This window comes from Pelodiscus sinensis, chromosome 3, assembly GCF_049634645.1.
Source record: "Pelodiscus sinensis isolate JC-2024 chromosome 3, ASM4963464v1, whole genome shotgun sequence".
In the NCBI taxonomy this organism is placed as follows: domain Eukaryota; kingdom Metazoa; phylum Chordata; order Testudines; family Trionychidae; genus Pelodiscus; species Pelodiscus sinensis.
Window position 1 is genome coordinate 104,924,041 of NC_134713.1, and position 18,524 is coordinate 104,942,564.

The following is an 18,524-nucleotide window of genomic DNA, read 5'->3' on the forward strand; positions in this document are numbered from 1 at the left end:
CTAGATCTGCTGGCAGTGCTCCTCCTAATGCAACCTAATATTCCATTCGCTTTCTTGGCTACAAGGGCACACTGTTGATTCATATCCAGCTTCTCATCCATTGGAATCCTCAGGTCCTTTTCTGCCAAACTGCTACTTAGCCAGTCGGTCCCCAGCCTGTAACAATGCTTGGGATTCTTCTGTCCCAAGGGCAGGATTCTGCACTTGTCCTTGTTGAACCTCATCAGGTTTCTTTTGGCCCAATCCTCTAATCTGTCTAAGTCACTCTGGACCCTATCCCTGCCCTCCAACCCTATCCCTACCTCTCCTCCTAGCTTAGTGTCATCTGCAATCTTGCTGAGGGTGTAATCCAGCCCCTCATTCAGGTATTAATAAAGATGTCGCACAAAACCGGATTTAAAACCGATCTTTGGGACACTCCAGTTGAAACCAACCGCTAACCTGACATTGAGCCATTGATTACCATCTGTTGGGTCTGACAATCTAGCCAGCTTTCTATCCACCTTGCAGTCCATTTATCCAATCCATACTTCCTTAACTTGCCAGCAAGAATATTGTGGGAGATGGTATCAAAAGCTTCGCTAAAGTTAAGATTAAAAAAAAAAGTTTTACAGCACTTTAGAGACTTACAAAACATGTAGATTGCAGTCTCTAAGGTGCTGCAAGACTATTCATTGTTTTTTAAGTTTTTCCGGTTACAAACTAACTTTGCTACCCCTCTGAAGCCACATTAAGATGTTTGACAAAATAATGAATAGGGATGTTTTGTTCAAGATATTAAGCGTAAGGGCAGGTAAAAAATGTGTATCATGAAGTACTTAAGATGATGTACAAGTTGTGTATTCCATTTCTTTGTTTCAGCCTATAAATGTCTGGATACTAGGGACATGAAAGGTTATCTGGTAAACATCACCCTTAATGGGTGCTGTTTACTGGGTACCTGCTGGAGCAGCCCGTCCCTGCAGTGAGGGGCTACTCCAGCCTGCCCACCCGTCCTTTAATTGGTTAGCAGTTTAAACATCACGTTTAAGCATCAATTTAATGGGATTTGACATCCTTACTGGATATTTTGCCTTAATTCTTTGTGTAACCTTGGGAATAGCAGAGTCTACTACTGCTGACTGAGCCACTCCTAGCCTTGGGGCACTCGTGTGTTACTGTACCTGTAACCATAGCGTCAGGTTCTCGAAGGGCAATAAACCTGAACAAATGCCTGCTGACTCAACTCTGCATGTGGTCTCTCTTTGAGTAATATTGAGGTCTGCTGAATGAGAGAGCTGCCTTATCCTCTGTTAGTAGTGATAACAATTGGCACTCCAAGGACAGAAGCACTAGGCAGCCTGAACAGTCTTACTGAGGCAATGAGATTCCAGCCTTCAGTACTTAATAACACTGGGCAATACTACTGCTAAACCAGTTACTTGTGTGCTGTGGGACAGCACAATGAAAAAACACTTACATGCACACACAAGCCAACTGACAACATCCGTAACAAGCCTATTGGCTCCGAAGTCATTAAAACTTCTCTCATAGATCCAAAATATTCAGAGCCACCACATTTCCCATTGGCTTCAGTGGGGGCCAGGATTTTACCCTAAATTTGTAAGAGAAATTATTGGTGTTAATTTTTTTAAACCTGCTAAAACATCTAAGCAGCCATTTGCAGTTACATGGGCCCTGTTGTTATGCACAGTTACCTCCTGCCAAAGGAAGGAGCTGCTCCCAGCCAGAGCAGCTCCTGCCTGCAGCCCTGCCAGTGGAGCAGCTCCTGCCTGCAACAGGCCAGTGTGGCCCACAGGCAGCAGCTGTCCGCAGCCTGGCCCCTGCCTCACCGGTCAACCAATTAAACTGTCACATCCTTAATTGAACGCCTCTCTACATGTTTAGGCACCTACATACCTTTTAAAATATGGACCTTAATGGTATCTGGTAGAATTGTACAATGTACTAATATAAAGTGTGTGCAAAGACTTCATTAATAAAACTAATAGTATTAGGAACAGAAACCTAGATTAAGTGATAATAAAAGTTGCAAAGTCAAGCAGTCCAAGATTTAGGAAATGTCAAAATTAAGATGATCTGTGCTGCTGTAATTCATTCCCTTTGGGCATATGCATTACAAAATAGTCTTTAATTGCATACTGTTTTTTTTCTGAAGCAAAATGCAGGACAATGTAGCACTTTTAAAAACTAACAAGATGGTTTATTAGATGATGAGCTTTCGTGGGCCAGACCCACTTCCTCAGATCAAATAGTGGAAGAAAATAGTCACAACCATATATACCAAAGGATACAATTAAAAAAAATGAACACACGTGAAAAGGACAAATCACATTTCAGAACAGGAGGGAGATGCGGGGGGGGGGGGGAGGGGGGGGAGGAAGGAAGGTAAGTGTCTGTGAATTGATGATATTAGAGGTGGGGAGAGTGGGATGTCTGTGAGCTAATGGTATTAGAGGTGATAATTGGGGAAGCTATCTTGGTAATGTGTAAGATAGTTTGAGTGTTTGTTCATTCCTTCTTGGAGAGTGTCGAATTTTAACATGAATGACAGTTCAGAGGATTCCCTTTCAAGTGCAGATGTAAAAGGTCTTTGTAGCAGAATGCAGGTGATTAAGTCATTGAGAGAGTGTCCTTTCTGGTTAAAATGGCAAGAAACTGTTTTTTCTTTGTGATCTTGTCTGATATCTGTTTTGTGGGCATTAATCCTTTGGCGAAGTGTCTGAGATGTTTGTCCAATGTACATAGCAGACAGACACTTTCGGCACATGATAGCATAAATTATATTTCTGGATGCGCAGGAGTATGTGTTCTTGATCTTATAACTTACTTGGTTAGGTCCAATAATGGTATCAGCAGAATGAATATGTGGACAAAGCTGGCAATGGGGTTTGTTGCAAGGGAAGGTACCAGGGTTGGTATTAGTGTGGTATGTCCTGTGGTTGTTGGTAAGAATCATCTTGAGGTTAGGTGGTTGTCTATAGGAGACTATGGGTCTGTCTCCCAGAGCCTCTTGGAGTATGGTATCCTGTTCCAGTATAGGCTGTAGTTTATTGATAATGTGTTGGACAGGTTTAAGTTGGGGGTTGTAGGTGATGACAAGTGGTGTTCTATTGTTGGTTTTCTTGGGTCTGTCTTGAAGTAGATGGTTTCTAGGTATTTGTCTGGCTCTTTCAATTTGCTTTTTTATTTCTCTGGGTGGGTAGTTGAGGTTTATAAATGCTTGGTAGAGATCCTGAAGCGTCTGGTCTCTGTCAGTGGGATTAGAGCTGATGCGGTTGTATCGAAGGGCTTGGCTATAGTTGATGGATTGTGTGGTGTGTTCTGGATGGGAGCTGGAAGCATGTAGATAACTGTATGAGTCGGTGGGTTTTCTGTAGAGAGTGGTGTCTAATTTTCCATTGTTGATTTTTACTGTGGTGTCCAGGAAGTGGATCTCTCGTGTAGAATGGTCCAGGCTGAGGTTAATGGTGGGGTGTAGGTTGTTGAAATCTCTGTGAAATATCTCCAGTGTTTCTTGGCCATGTGTCCAGATCATAAAGATGTCATCGATGTACCGTAGGTAGAGAAGAGGTGAAAGGGGACGGGAGTTGAGGAAACGTTATTCTAGGTCAGCCATAAAGATGTTAGCATACTGTGGGGCTATGCGTGTACCCATGGCTGTGCCGCTGATCTGAAGGTATAAGTTGTTCTCAAACTGGAAATAATTGTGGGTGAGAACAAAGTTACATAGGTCTGCTATCAGGTTGGCAGTAGTGTCCTCTGGGATAGTGTTTCTAATTGCTTGTAATCCGTCTTCATGTGGGATGTTGGTATATAGAGCTTCTACATCCGTGGTGGCAAGGATGGTGTTATTGGGGAGGTTATCGATGTTTTGTAGTTTCCTTAGGAAGTCAGTAGTGTCTCGGAGATAGCTGGGGATGTTGGTTGCGAAGAGTTTGAGAAGAGAGTCTACATAGCTGGATAGACCAGTAGTGAGCGTGCCAATACCAGAGATTATGGGACGTCCGGGGTGCCCAGGTTTATGGATAGAACAATCCTGTTCGGGGGTCAGAAGGTGTTTCTGTGTGGATTTGTTCCCGAGTAGCTGTGGGGAGGCTTTTAAGGAGACAGTGTAGTTTCTTTTGGTATTCCAAGGTGGGATCAGAGGGGAGAGGTTTGTAAAATGTTTTTTTTCTGTAGGACCCATGTCCTTGTGAGTGCACAGGATGAGTGGTAGTCGAAATTTTGTTTTAGCCTTGCTGTTTTATATAGAGTCTCTATCTTATATTCTGTACATTATTCAAACTTTGCTTTGAATAAAGAATTATTCCTTTGTGTTCTTTTGTGTGTGTGTTCATCACTATAGTTTCATAATTTTGTGAAGCAATAAGAATGTACAGGCAGTCCCTGGGTTACGTACAAGATAGGGACTGTAGGTTTGTTAAGTTGAATCTGTATGTAAGTCGGAACTGGCGTCCAGATTCAGCCGCTGCTGAAACTGACCGCCAGTTCTGACTTACATACAGATTCAACTTAAGAACCCCAAGTCAGCTGCTGCTGAAACTGATCAGCAGCTGATTTCAGGAAGCCCGGGGCAGAGCAACTGTGCCTCGGGCTTCCTGTAGTCAGTGCCGGTCAGTTTCAGCAACTGCTGACTTGGGGACCTCTGGGGCAGAGCAGCTGGGATGCTGCTGGGTTGCTCCAGTAGCACCGCTCCTCGCCTGAAACTGACCAGCAGCGGCTGAATCAGGACGCCTGGGACAGAGCAGCTGGGGTGCTGCCTGGTTGGTCCAGTAGTGCCCAGAGCGGCACTGCGGGACCAACCGGCAGCGCCCCAGCTGCTCTGCCCCAGGGTCCACAACAAAAGCCTTGTCTGCTGGGGGGGGTGGGCACACTAGCTGCGCCCCCCCCAGCAGACCAGGGACACAGGGAGCAAAGCGGCAGTGGGGGGTGCCTTGCCTCTGAGGCTTTGCTCTGGCGCGGGACCGCTTTGCTCCTGGTGCCCCTGGTTTGCTGGAGACGGTCCCCAGCAGACCAGGGGCACCGCGAGCAAACCCGCGGCGGCGGCGGGGTCCCCCGCTTCTGAGGCTTTGCTCCGGCAAAGCCTCAGAAGCGCGGGAACCCGCCGCTGCTGCGGGTTTGCTCGCGGTGCCCCTGGTCTGCTGGGGACCATCTCCAGCAGACCAGGGACACCACGAGCAAACTTGCCGGGGCTGCGGCTTTGCTCCCGATGCCCCTGGTCTGCTGGAGACGGTCCCCAGCAGACCAGGGGCACCGGGAGCAGCTTTTCTCGCCCCGGAGGTTGAGGTGGCTGACATCTGCCTGTGAGCTCCGGGGCGAGAGAGCCCCGTTCGTAAGTGCGGATCCGACATAAGTCGGATCTGCGTAAGTCGGGGACTGCCTGTATTTTCATAGCATCCCTGTGAGCTAGTACAAGCTCTGTTTCACGGATGAGAAAATGAGGCACTGAGAGATTAAGGGCAAAATCACCCACTAATCTTGGGTGCCCTATTTGATGAACCAACGACTAGGTTTTTCAGCTTTATATAATACTTCATGTTCAAACCTAAGCTCCCATTGCATTCAGCTGCAATTCTGAGTGCTCAGCACTTCAAATTAAAAAAAAAAATTGGTAAAAAATAAAGTACACCCTCACTAGAACATCCTTCAGAATAACGACCCTTTGACTACAGTGAACCCGATCCCTGGATCTCACCTTGAGCCCTGCTGCAGTGCCGAGGCTAGAGGAGTTGTCAGTTGCCCCAACCCTGCGGGCTTTTTTGCTGTAATAAACCTCTGGCTATACCAGTGGGTTTGTCATAGCCAGGGTCTACTGGATTCCCATGGCACATATGTACTATAAGTCAACTTATAGTCACCTCCCATGTTTTAGAATGATGATGTTAATCACACAACTGGGTATTTAGGGAGTCAGTGTTTCTCAACTGTGTAAGGCTGATAATTTTCTTTCAGATTAATTAGTAAGGCTATTAATCCAAACAATTAAATTATCTTCTGATAGTACATCTGTCTAATTAATGAATCAATTAATTAGTAGATTCTCCAGCTGTCTATTGAGATACTATCCCTTAAGGAGCAATATTAGGTGTTGGGTTTTTTTTAAACTATGAATTAGTTTTTCGTTTATTTAACTGTACCATAAAACGGGGTTAGATTTATTAAAGAGGTAGAGCGATAGCTTTGCTATGAGTGAAAATCTATTTTTAATTATTCCCTATTACCTTTCCCAATCAAACACCCAACATGCTCGTGAATGGATAATCCATGGTAAAAATCTAAGGAGTTGTTACTCAAATGTGCTCCTTTTCTCTATCCTAGAAAAAATACCTGTACAAATAAATGTTACTATATAAAAACATAATGGCTTAATTAGTTTGTTTCTAAAAATTACTTTACTTATAAATTGTGATCTTACTAGAACTGTTAACAGACTTTTTTTCAACTTACTTGAATTTGTTTAGTATTTTTCTGACATGTCTTTGATGCTTTGCCAAAGGTCACTCTTTTGTATAAAAGCACATTTTGTCAATAAACCACGATCCAGAGAGCAGCTGGATCAAGCCACCTGCCCTCTCTATTTGAATATGTGTGAGATTGGGGAGGGCAACAGGGCTGTAAATCTGTCCTCATCCACAGATTAAAGCCTTACCCTTTGCAATTATTAGGAGAGGACTGCACACCTGCGCGACAGCAGAATGTACTGTGCCATGCTGAGAAAATGTCAGAGAATGGTAATTGCTCTCAAGGTGTGTCCACATTTGTGTGCTTTCCTGCGGAGGTGTAGGTTTATAAGCATACTGGATCTTGGTAAAGTCTGGCAAAGACATCCTCTCTGATGTAGGTTTGATTTATGTTGTCTGGTTAATAACAGTGGCAAGCATTCTGGCTATTCACTGTGGCTTTATTTGTATTTTCAGTGAGTGTGGTGTGTGTGTGATTTAGTTAGACAATAATTTGTTTATACAACTAAAGTGCAAGCGGGAGAAGTGATAATGTCTGAAACAGGGTGACAAGATAGCAAGTGTGAAAAATTGGTACAATTTTTTTTTTGGGGGGGGGGGGGGTTAGGAATGTTATAGTTGCCTATGTAAGACAAATTTCCCTAATATTGGGATGGCTCAATAATATCGAGATGTCTGTTCATTCTAGTTTGAAGTGCCAGTCAGTTTCACTGGTATTTGTTTTGAGAGGTGAGAGTCAGTACACACATGCATTTAGAATATTGTGCTCACTTTTTGAAATAGTTCAGCTTATTTAGTAATTAAGACTTAGTTGTCCAACAGTAATGAAATTGGTGATCACTTTGTCCCTCTTCTCTGAGAGCTGAAAGGTTGTTCTCTTACTCAGTTCTAATTGTTCTACAAGATCGAATGTAAATTGTAGTGCAATGTAATTAGATTTTTTTGATGCTTGCTCCTTCACCTATTTCCACCCCTCTACTTGTGCTCCAAAAATCCCTCCTAATTTAACAAGTAGGAGAAGCCTTTAGAAATTTAAACTAAAAGAAAATTGTCAATCTTACTTTGAAATCCTAGAATTCAGGGCAGTTGCTGTTTCTAAGCAGCCAATGTACACCAGGGATGTAAAGAGTAAACCAGTTACCAGTAAGCATCACTGGTTAACCAGTATGATTAATCAGTCCCTTAGCCTGTGGTCTGCTGTGGGTAGTGGGCTGCTGCAGCCCTGAGGGGGTCAGGAGCTGGCCTCCCCATGTAGGGGGTGCGTGTGCAAGAGCAGGAGCCAGCTGTGCATGCAGGGTGGGGGCAGGAACAAGAACCAGCTGCCTTTCCTCCTCTGCCCTGTTGGTCTGGTGGCTGCTGCTGCTGCGCCCCCACCTCTCCCGCCCTTGGGCATACAGGAAGCAGAAACTGGCCCATACTGTATGTGGTGACCAGAGCAGGTAACTGCTCCCCTTAGATGTGGAGCTGCTTCTCCTCCCCCCCCCCCCGGCACCCACAGGGAGGCTGGCAGCGGCAGCCCAGTGCACGGTGAGAGGGGATGGGAGCGGGTTTAACTGGTTAACTGATTAACTGGAATTTTACATATCTAATGTACATTAAGTGAAAATGACTCGCGATGCATTTAATTTGGGTTCTGTATACTTTGGCTCACCTAAGCTATTGCAGGAACTTTCATGATTCCATTGACCTAGGGTTTGCCAGGTGTCCGGTACTGAACTGGACAGTTCAGTATTTTCGCCTCCTGTCTGGTAAAAAAAATTCAGAAAATACCGAAGACCTAAAATGTCCGATACTTTCTGACTTTCCCAGCCAGGAGGTGAAAATCCCGGGCTGTCCAGCTCAATACGGAGGCAGCCTGGCAACCCCAGTGCTTACCGGCTTCTGCAGGGGAGCTGTCCGGCCCCGCACAGGGAGGCAAGATGGCGGGTGGCCACCAACAGCCTGTTAGGGCCAAAAAGTCTCAGCACGTGTTTCTTAATAGGGCCACGCTGTTTTTAGTTTTGTTTGTTTGCTTAACAACTCGAAGGGTCTTTTGGGGGGGGGGGGGGGGAGTCAGTATTTTTTCTGAAACCATCTGGCAATCCTACATTGACCAGCAAGTTTGGTTTTTGGGGAGTGAACACAGGGAGGAAAATCTTGTGTGATAACTGTACTATGCTGGAAGGACTCTGTTCTGCAGAAAGCTGCATTTACATTACAGCTGTTATCAATAGTAGTGTCACTGAGAAAAGAGCAAAAACACTTAACTAGAGTAGGTGAAAGGATTCTGAGCAACTGGGGGAATAAATCTGAAATCTATTAAAGGAAGAAAATAGAAATCACAAGACTATACAACTCCTTTGAATAAGAAATGTTATCCATATCAGGAGCAGAATCTTGATAATTTGTCATCTTTAGAAGCCATAATTCTTTTGTTACTTAGAAAAACAGTATATGCCCAATCCATTTAGTGATACATTTGAGCCATTTTTTTTCTACAGTACTCTACCTAAACAAACCACATTCTGCTATTTCATAGTAGGTTTAGCATCTTATGCTTTGTGTAACCTGTTTCTACTTTTAGTCCTTGAAAGCAATATTAGGTGTTTTTTTTTTTTTTTTTTTTTTTAAATAAAATCAGGTTTACTTGTGTACTCAAAAAAACCAAAGGATTGCATACCACTCACTGGAAAACATTGTTTTCCCAATTTCAAATTAAAATGCTACTAGAGAACTCCTTAGCTGTTCCCTCTCTCTAATAGATGGGATGGGAGGGGAGTAATCTTAATCAGCTCATAGCAGGGGAAAACAATTTGTCTCCCACTAATGGTTTACTTATCCTGACTCACTTAATCTCAGTAAGTAGTTTTAGCAGTCTGCATATTTCCCTGTTGTGTTATATTCTGGAGTTTTAGGAAAATATTTCTTCAATAATAAAATGACCCGTGATATAAACAAACCTCATAAATGTGTTAATTCAGGTGAATTCATTTCTGTGTCTCATCTAATTCTATCTCAGCTACATACTATGTCACTTGAGTTCTGAAGCTGTGGTCTGATGATCATTGGTCTAGTGTATACTTTCTTAGGTTCTTAGAGGTATGGCTAATAAAATGGTATTGGTGGTTCTTTTTGTTTCCAGCTGCTATATTGCATTACAAGATTGTTAGAAATATGTTGTCAGCAAATGAATGCTATGTACTGTAGTTGTGTGCATGAAGAGGGGAAGGTGGCTATGTAACTGTGAATCGAAGGAAATTGGCCCAGGAGATAGTCCTCCTGTGGTCAGTGATATGAAAAAGTTTGAGATCTTCTCAGATCAGCACTTAGTATTACATTTGCTCAAAGTTCAAGGATACAGTATTATAGGAATTCTAGAATGCCAAAAAGATTTTTAAAGGCACAAGGACAAGGTCCACAGACTTCCAGTGAGGGGTTGGGCATTTCACTGTCTTTCAAATTTGAAAATCACCCGTCTTAGAATCAGAAGATCTAGCTTACAGCCCCAGGTCTCTCATTGACTTTGTAACTTTGACTTGACCTCATTGTTCCCCTGCTGTATTTTGTATGTGTAAACTGTTGCTATTCTCCCCCAATCTTTGTGAAGTACTTTGTCGTCAGTGGTGTTGTAATTTTATTACCGGTACTTCTCTGATTATTGTAGTAATTATTAGGAAAGGGGTGTTTTCTGTTTCCATTTGTATAATGGAAAATTTGTTCTTGAGAATTTTGGTGATAGCTAATCTCTTCCATGGCTTTCAATGCAATTTACTGAAGATCTGTGCTTTTTTGTGGGGAAGGAGATCTTCCAAATTAAGTAACAATACATTGATATATTTACCTCATACAATACACAAAAAAACAGGCAATGTGTTGTCATTTCTTTAATCACTTGTTTTAGGTTACGTTTTATAACCAGCTGAGAGCACAGATTGAAAATATACCTGAAAGATGATTGGAGATATGACCGTCTTTATGCTCTGTTCTAATCTCTTTCAACCATTTGTGTTTCTTACCACTCAGCTTAAGAAAAAATAAGTTCAGGCAATTGGGGGCTGCTAGTAAAACTCTTATCTGACTTCAGCAGCAAGGAGGAGGAAGCATGAAACTAGTTATGAAAGTAGCAGGCAGAATATGTTCTTGATGTATGAGTAGCAGGATCCCTTTGAAAGAAGAGACATTGTGATATGCTAGCAAACTTTTTGGATACATTGGAGTAAGTTCAAAGGTATAGCTCTCCCTGATAAGGGTCATCCAGACAATCCCTGTGTTTGCTGTAGTTCACAGCAGGACTTCGGGAAAGTTCACATCATACCTGGCAAAGGACATCTGTAGGCTAGATAATTTGAACTGTGTGTCTTTTGCCATGGATGCTGACAATCCTTTTAATTTTAGCTGATTGTTGCTCCTTGAATCCTAGCTAATCATATTTAAAGTATTCTTAGGTTATTGTATCAACTTTGAGCTAAGGCTGAAAAGACCTCTGAGCCAATAGATGTAAAACTGATTCCGACTTATTGCTTCAGAATCTGTGATACACAATTCAGCTCTCAGAATAAGCATGCTCTGTTGGGCAGATTCAGGCAAAGAAAGCACCAGACTTCTGTCAATAATTTTGAATGGAAAAGGGGATCAAGAAGACCTGGCTTTATTTTTTTCAGAGGAGCTGAACACTCTCAAAGCTCTGTTTCAGTCATTGGGAGCTGCAGATGCTCATCTTTCAAAATAGGGTCGCTAATGACTATTTATTTAATCAGGTACAGAGTTACTCGGTCTCATGACAATTCAAGATAAACAGAGAATTCTGATACAACTTAATACTGGGCACTGAGGCTGGATTTTTAAGGTATTTAGGTGCCTGAAGATGCAGATGTGTGCCTAATGGGCTATTCAGAAGTGCCTAGGCTTCAAAAGAACCTATGGGCTTTGAGGCCCATGTTAGGTGCTTAAATACCTAGTGGGATATTCAGAAGTACTTACGTGTACTATTAGGTATCTAAATTCCTTAAAAGTCTGGCTCTTAAAAACAGGAATGTCATCTTTTATTTTATGTGCACAACATTCATTATGTGTTGAGAACATTGCATGCATGGAAGAAGGCTGAGGTTTTCATTCGGACCTACAGAACTTAGGGGCACAACTCCCATTGAAAGTCAATAGGCAGATCTATAGCTAACTCTTCTAACCCTCTTTAAAACGTCACAACCTATATTCTTTTTCTGAGGAGCTTAGAATCTAAAGGTAGCAAAGAACAACTTAGCACACAACTCTAATAAAAAGTGTCAGCAGTTTTTTGTAGCCAGCCTATCCCCTCTCAATATATTAACATATTTTTCCAATTATCCTGAGCCCAATTCTGCCTGCAGTTATGGGAATGCACCTCCCATAAACCTAAATGGATGTGCTCTGTAAACATAGGGAGGCCAACTGTTTGGAAAAGCTCAATGCAGTATTGTAGCTGTGATGGTCCCAAGATACTAGAGACAAGATGGGGAGAGAATATCTTTTATTGGATCAACTTCTGTTGCTAAGAGAAACCAGCTTTGTCTGGACAGTTTGCTAGCAATGGTGATGATGACAACCATTTTAATACCGACATGTTTCAATAGTTTTATATTTTTTTCTTTATGCTTCAACCCCTCTTGCCTTATTTTTGTGGAATAAGGCAAATTTTCAAGGCAAAGATTTATAGCTCCAATTTGAAAGGACACAATCTCTCTTTATCCTTAAGAACATTTTATCAGCAGATAACTAGCTTGCTCGTGTGTCCGTCGCCTGTTTTATTTTTTTGTTTGTTGAGGCAATAGAAAAAGGAAGACATGCAAAGTTTCAGGTTATACTTAATCATAAAGCATGAGTGGTTAACAGTTCTGATTTATAACATTAGTGAGAAGATGAGCACTGCATGTAATATATGTATCAGAGCAGAGAGAGAGAAGCTCACACATTTACAAAAGTGTTATAGGAGAATTCTTGTGTCCTTGCATGAGTACAGATGTACCAACAGGCTTTCTTTCTGGAAAAAAACACATTAGGAAATCAGTACACTGAAACTACATTTTGACCATTAGTTCTTTGGTGATCTTTATTAAATGCGATGTCCAGACAGTTTGTTCCTCAGATGTTAACAGAATAGTCAAATTATGCTGCAGTATGCTTGTAGCATTTGAAGCCCAATGACATTTGAGAGAGCTGCTGTCATTGTGGAGGGAGATTAGTATATGTCACTTTTTGTTTTGTTAGGAAGCCAAATAATTAGATTCCTGAATGAACGCAAAAGTGAGAGTTCAGCTGTTATTAGTATAGTCCATTACTGTACATGAAGGAGACGCTAGCATGGTGTGAAATGCAGTGAAAATTGAATTGGTTTCCATTAATTTTTTATTCTCTATTGCCTTACTCTGAGTGTTTTCATTCTGTTTTAACTTTTAAAAAAATAGTAAAAGAGGATTTAAAAAGGTTAAAGTACAGTTAAGTATTGAAGTTTTGTGATAAAATTGATTAAAATGTATGTGTATATAAATGAAAAATATTTGTGGAATAAGGCAAATCTTCAAGGTAAAGATTTATTGCTCCAATTTGAAAGGCCAGAATCTCTCTGTATCTTTCAGAACAGTTTATCACAATATCAGGAAATGCAAAAGTTAAAATTTTAACATAATTGTGTATTTTCGTTGTTATATTTGTATTCTCAAATTGTCATGAATTGTCATCAGAGCTACATATTTAACCTGTAATACCTATATATATATATATATATATATATATATATATAAAAAAGTTGGAATTTCATTGTTCTTATATCCTGACTTTTTGGCATGGAAACTCAAGGACATCATGTGCAAAAGCTGTTGTTAATTGTGCAACCCTATGTTGTGTTTCCATGCCAAAAAGCCGTGATATTGGAACATTAACGTTCCAAATATTATTATAATTCTGTAATTGGTGTTACAAGTTAAATTTGTAGCTCTGATTACAAATAAGGTGCTGCATGACACTTTGAGACTATAAATCTAATATAGAAAAAACATAATAGAGCCTGCGTGTAACTGTGAACATAAACTAATAAGCCCAGAAAAAAATTAAAAAACAACCAATAGTCATGCAACACCTTAGAGAATAATAAAAAATGTAGCTGATATCATGAACTTTCATGGACACGACCCAATAGGGATGTAAGTTACTAATCAACTAGCTGACTGGTGATTTCCCCACCCCCTGCTTCCTCTATCACAAAGAGGCAGCAAGGGGGAGGGAAAGGAAGAGGTTCTGGGGGGAGCTGGCTTAAAATTCAAGAGTCCCTCGCTGATCCCAGGCTTCATGCAGCACTTCATCTTTGAAATGTACAAGAGCCCCTGTTGGGGACACTTGTACATTTCAAAGTTGGAATGCCAGGTGGAGCTCGGGACCAGTGGGGAGTCCACCGCTGACCCCAGGCTCCATGTGGACATGTCCGCTTTGAAACGTACAAGAGCCCCTCCTTTTGTGCATTTCAAAGACTGAAACACTGCGTGGAGCCTGGGGTCAGTGAGAGTCATACTGGGGCTCTTGTAAATTTCAAAGCAGATGCGCTGCATGGAGCCCAGGGTGAGTGGGACTCCCACTGGCCTGGGCTCCATTCAGCATTTCAAAGGCAGAATGCGCTAGTCCTTAGTGACTAATCGAGTAGTTGATGGAAATCCCATTGACTATTTAATTAGTAAATTCATTGAAATTTAACATCCCTACAACCCACTTCTTCAGATGAATGGAGTAAGAGATCCAGGATACAAATAAATTGCAGAGAAAGAGAGGGGATGGAGAGGGAAAGTGAAGGAAAAAAATAGAGAAAAATATTGTCGGTGTCCATGTTATGAGGCTAATAGAGTGGGCTCTAAGGACCCAGTGCTTAGCTTTTTATGTCATTAGGGTGTGTTAAACTTGTAAATGAAACCAAGTTCTGCAGCTTCTCTCTCTAGCTGGTTTTTGAAATTGCTTTGTAAGAGGATAGTCACTTGTAGATTCTTTAGTGAATGCCTAGACAAGTTAAAATGTTCCCCAACAGGATTCTGTGTTTTACCATTTCAAATATCTGATTTGTGCCCATTAATCAGTTGTTGCAGAGACTGTCCAATTTGGCCAATATACTTGGCATAGGGGCATTGCTGGCATTTGATGCCGTAAGTCAGATGGGTGGATGTGCAGTTCTTGAGCCTCTGATGTGGTGGTTTATGAGGTTAGGTCCTTTGATGATGTCACTTATATAGATGTGAGGACAGAGTTGGCACCGGAGTTGATTGTAGCGGTGGGTTCCTGGGTGAGTTTGATGGAGGGGTGCTGCAAGGTTGCTGGAAAGAATTTGTTTCAAGTTAGGGGGTTGTCTGTAGGCAAGGATTGGCCTGTCTTCTAAGGCTCTGAGAGTGAAGATGATTATCCCAGGTTATACTTGCACATCCCTAATAGTGACCTGTGTATTACGGATCGTAGAATGCTAGAACTGGAAGGGATCTCAAGTCCGGACCCCTGCTCTCATGGCAGGACCTAGTTACCATCTAGACCAGGGCTACTCAACATGCAGCCTGCCAGCCACATGTGGCCTGTGGCCTGTTTGTTTGTGGCTTGCAGTGCGGTGTGTGTTTACGTGGGGCTCAACATGCAGCTCGTCGGTGGGATCCTTTGAACATGGCTGCCACTGGGAACATGCTCCACAATAGCAAGGCATCTCCCAGGAGGGGTGAGCATTGACAAATGGAAGTGGATGGGCTGGCTGGAACAAACGGGTACAGGGTGTTGGCGTTTCTAGCCCCCAGGGAGGAGGTGCCAGGAGCAGCGGGGCATTGTGGGAAGTGCTGGCTGCTCTTGTGGGCAGAGCCTGAGAGGTGCTGACTAGCTCACATGGGCCATGTTTGGGTCTGGCACTGCAGCTTAAGGCCTAATCTTTGTATTGATGCCCGTCAGTGTGAAAGAAGCTATTTGCATATATATTTACATGTATATGCAACTACACTTAAATTGCAGCCCTTGGCATATGCTGAGAGAATCATTGTGGCCTCTGGGGCTTCCAAAATTGAGTAGCCCTGATCTAGATCATGCCTGATAGATGTCCATCTAACCTGCTCTTAAATATCTCCAGAGATGGAGATTCCACAACCTCCCTAGGCAACTTATTCCAGTGTTTAACCACCCTGACAGAAAGCCTCCCTTGCTGCAATTTAAGGCCATTGCTTCTTGTCCCCGTTGTGCCTTTTGCTATTGTGAAAATCTGCACACATTTGACCAAATTATAAACCTGTTAAAATCCAAATTCTCCCATGCTAGTAGAGATTTCTTAGAAGTTAGTAGTTAAAATATCTGAGATTCCAACCTCATTGAGTGTGACTGAGCCTCTCACAGCTCCTGGTGATAAGCAGATGGGGCATGTGCTATCCCCGCATACTTCAGGTGACACGGGTAAAGGTGGACTTTCCCCATAATTGCTGAGCTGGACCTGGATGTGGCCAGGCTCCAAAACTAAAAGCAGGGAGCCTGTCTTTCCTATGCCCTTTCCTACTCCCCAGCTGGTTCCCAGGCTCAATTGAGGAGAAAGCCACGGGACTTCAGTGCAGAGGGGAAAAGAGCTGGGCGGGGGGAGAGGAAAGGAGTAAATTTACACATGAAGCCTGATGAGACTGGAATTTAGGGCAGGGTGTAAGGGAAACCATGACTGTGAGTTTGGGAAGTACTGGACGCTCAGTGTTAAGGAGACTAGGACTGGCTAGGGAGTGATGGGGTAGAAAAAGCAACTTATTGAAATTGCTTTAACTTTACGCTCTTACAAACAGTAGCAAAAGTTGTCCACTGCTTCTTTAGCACCCCACAATCCCTGACAGCATGAGGAGGAGACGACTGAGGTTGAAAAAGACACTAGGGTTTTCCCTGGCCATGTAAAACATTTCTTTTCTGTTTCCTCTCTTATCTCTTAGTTGCTTTTTTAAAAAATTCAGCTTTCCATAAATGAACCCATTGGTACTCAGATGTGCTGTATTAGAATGCTACTTTTCTGTGTTGACTGATATGTGCTTTGACATAACCTATCAAGAGCTTGACAGGCATGTCATCCTTGATGATTAAGAAAGCATCAATGAGATGGATTCTTGTCACGATTGAATCACAGCAGACTCCGTCTTTAGCCAAATGGTAATGGAATGGCATCAAGAGAAATACATGAAGCTGAATGTGTTGGAACAAATTACCGGTCCTTACTGATAGAGAAAATAAAATCAAAATCACACTGGGTAATAAAATACAAATAGGATAGCACCTCTTGATATTTTTTTTCCAAATCAAGGAAATTAGCAAGTTACCAGTGTGAAATGAAAAGCTGCACACGGCACAAAGTGGTTGTTTCTTTTTAAGTAAGGATTACCCTGTGGCATTGTGACTGAGACAGGAAAAGGAATGTAAAGTTGTTGTTGTTTTTTTTGTATTTAGGCAGTAATGTGACAGAAATAATCTAGTCAGACTTCCTTCTTGTGCATTGTCAGTGTATCACTGGAGCAACAGAGAGATTGACCTGATAGTATTTCAGATCCTAATTCAGTAAGGTACAGTTGAGCTTATGCTCAACTGTAAGCATGTGATTAGTCCCATTGAAGCCATTAGAACTACCCATATACTTAAAATCAGGCACAATTTTTATATAAGATATTTAGAAATTTGGACATCCTTTTTTAGCACACGCAGAGGAAGAGGGTTCCCCACTCAGACAACCAAAATATTTAGCCCAGTGCTCTGAATATTAACAAGATCCTGAATAATTAATGTGTAGTGTACTATGTTATCACTTTAATGTAACTTTGCCTTAATAAACATTTTGTAAAAAATAGACATGTGCTTAAATACCTTGCTGACCAAGAACTTCAGCCTACGTGTTTTTTCAATGTTTTACTTTGTTACTCTTTGATCAACTCAGATGGATAGTATCTCAGTGCATCAGGCCATAATTCATAAGGGATAGATCTTTTAAAGTCCTTATACAATGTTTCACAAATAAATTAGTTTCCTCAGAGGAATCTTTTACACAGATTTAATTTTGTAAAGGCAAACCATTTTTTTGAAGTTGCAACTTATGGGCTGTAATTGTGTTAAATAGTTCATCTGCCTCTCTCTGGAATTCTTTGTATGTACATCTTGGAAGAAAAGCATTGCAGCAGCACTGTTGTCTTGGGGTCAGCAAGACTTTAAGATACTCTTAGCGCTGTGCAGTGTTGCTTCATTTCTCAAACTGATGCATGAATTACAAAATATAAGTTTAAGGTATTATGGGGTCCTTGTCATGGGGACCAGATGATGTATAGGGATGGAAGGAGAAAGGAAAAGGAGCTGGAAAACACCATTTGCTAAGTTTTATGCTCTATGCTCATGACCGCAGATTACTAAACATGGTAGTACAGCCTAGTGGCTGGAGTCAATAAGGACCCATTTCCCTCCCGATGGCATGGCCCCGTGGTTGGGGTCAATAGTATAGCTCACCTTTGTGGAATTGTGTGGCCTATTGGCCCATTAGAGAAGTGGGGGGGAGGAGGCGGTGAGGGAAATCAGGTCCCAGTCCAGGGTCTGCCAGTGGTGGTCCCAAAACATGCTGACTCATTCTCCTGTTCATTCACCAGAGACAAGTCTAAGTCTCCTGGGCCACTTCCTCCCCTTTCTCCCTTGGCAAAGTTTCACATGTCATAGGGTCCTCAGTCGCCCTAACTCCAGTCTCTTCTCCAGGCTTGTCAGATAGCCTGGAGTTTGCCTGGAACTCTGTGTGCCGTGGTTCTATATTCAGGGCCTGTAGGAGCTCCTGGAAAAAAGCCTGAAGTCTGCATCCACCCCCTTCAGCAGCCTGCTCAAACTGAGCGATGCTGCTACCTTTTATATGCTTTAATATGCTTCCTTTTATATGCTGGCTCCAGGCTGAGTAAGCCCAGCAGGGTCAGAATGGCAGGGCTTCCGTTTGGGGCTTGTGTGGGATAAATGCACCTTGTCAGAAACAACAGATTTTTTTTCTTTCACGATTGCTCAGCAGGCCACACCTCTAATATTCTTCTTTCCCCAAATTTGTTTCTCTGTATGTAAACA

General features: G+C 42.2%; 1 protein-coding gene across 4 annotated transcripts in view; it reads left to right on the plus strand.

The window, feature by feature from the left end:
- Window positions 1–18,524, plus strand: part of SASH1 (SAM and SH3 domain containing 1) — an 843,335-nt gene that overhangs the window by 67,908 nt on the left and 756,903 nt on the right. The gene's annotated exons all lie outside the window — the stretch shown is intronic.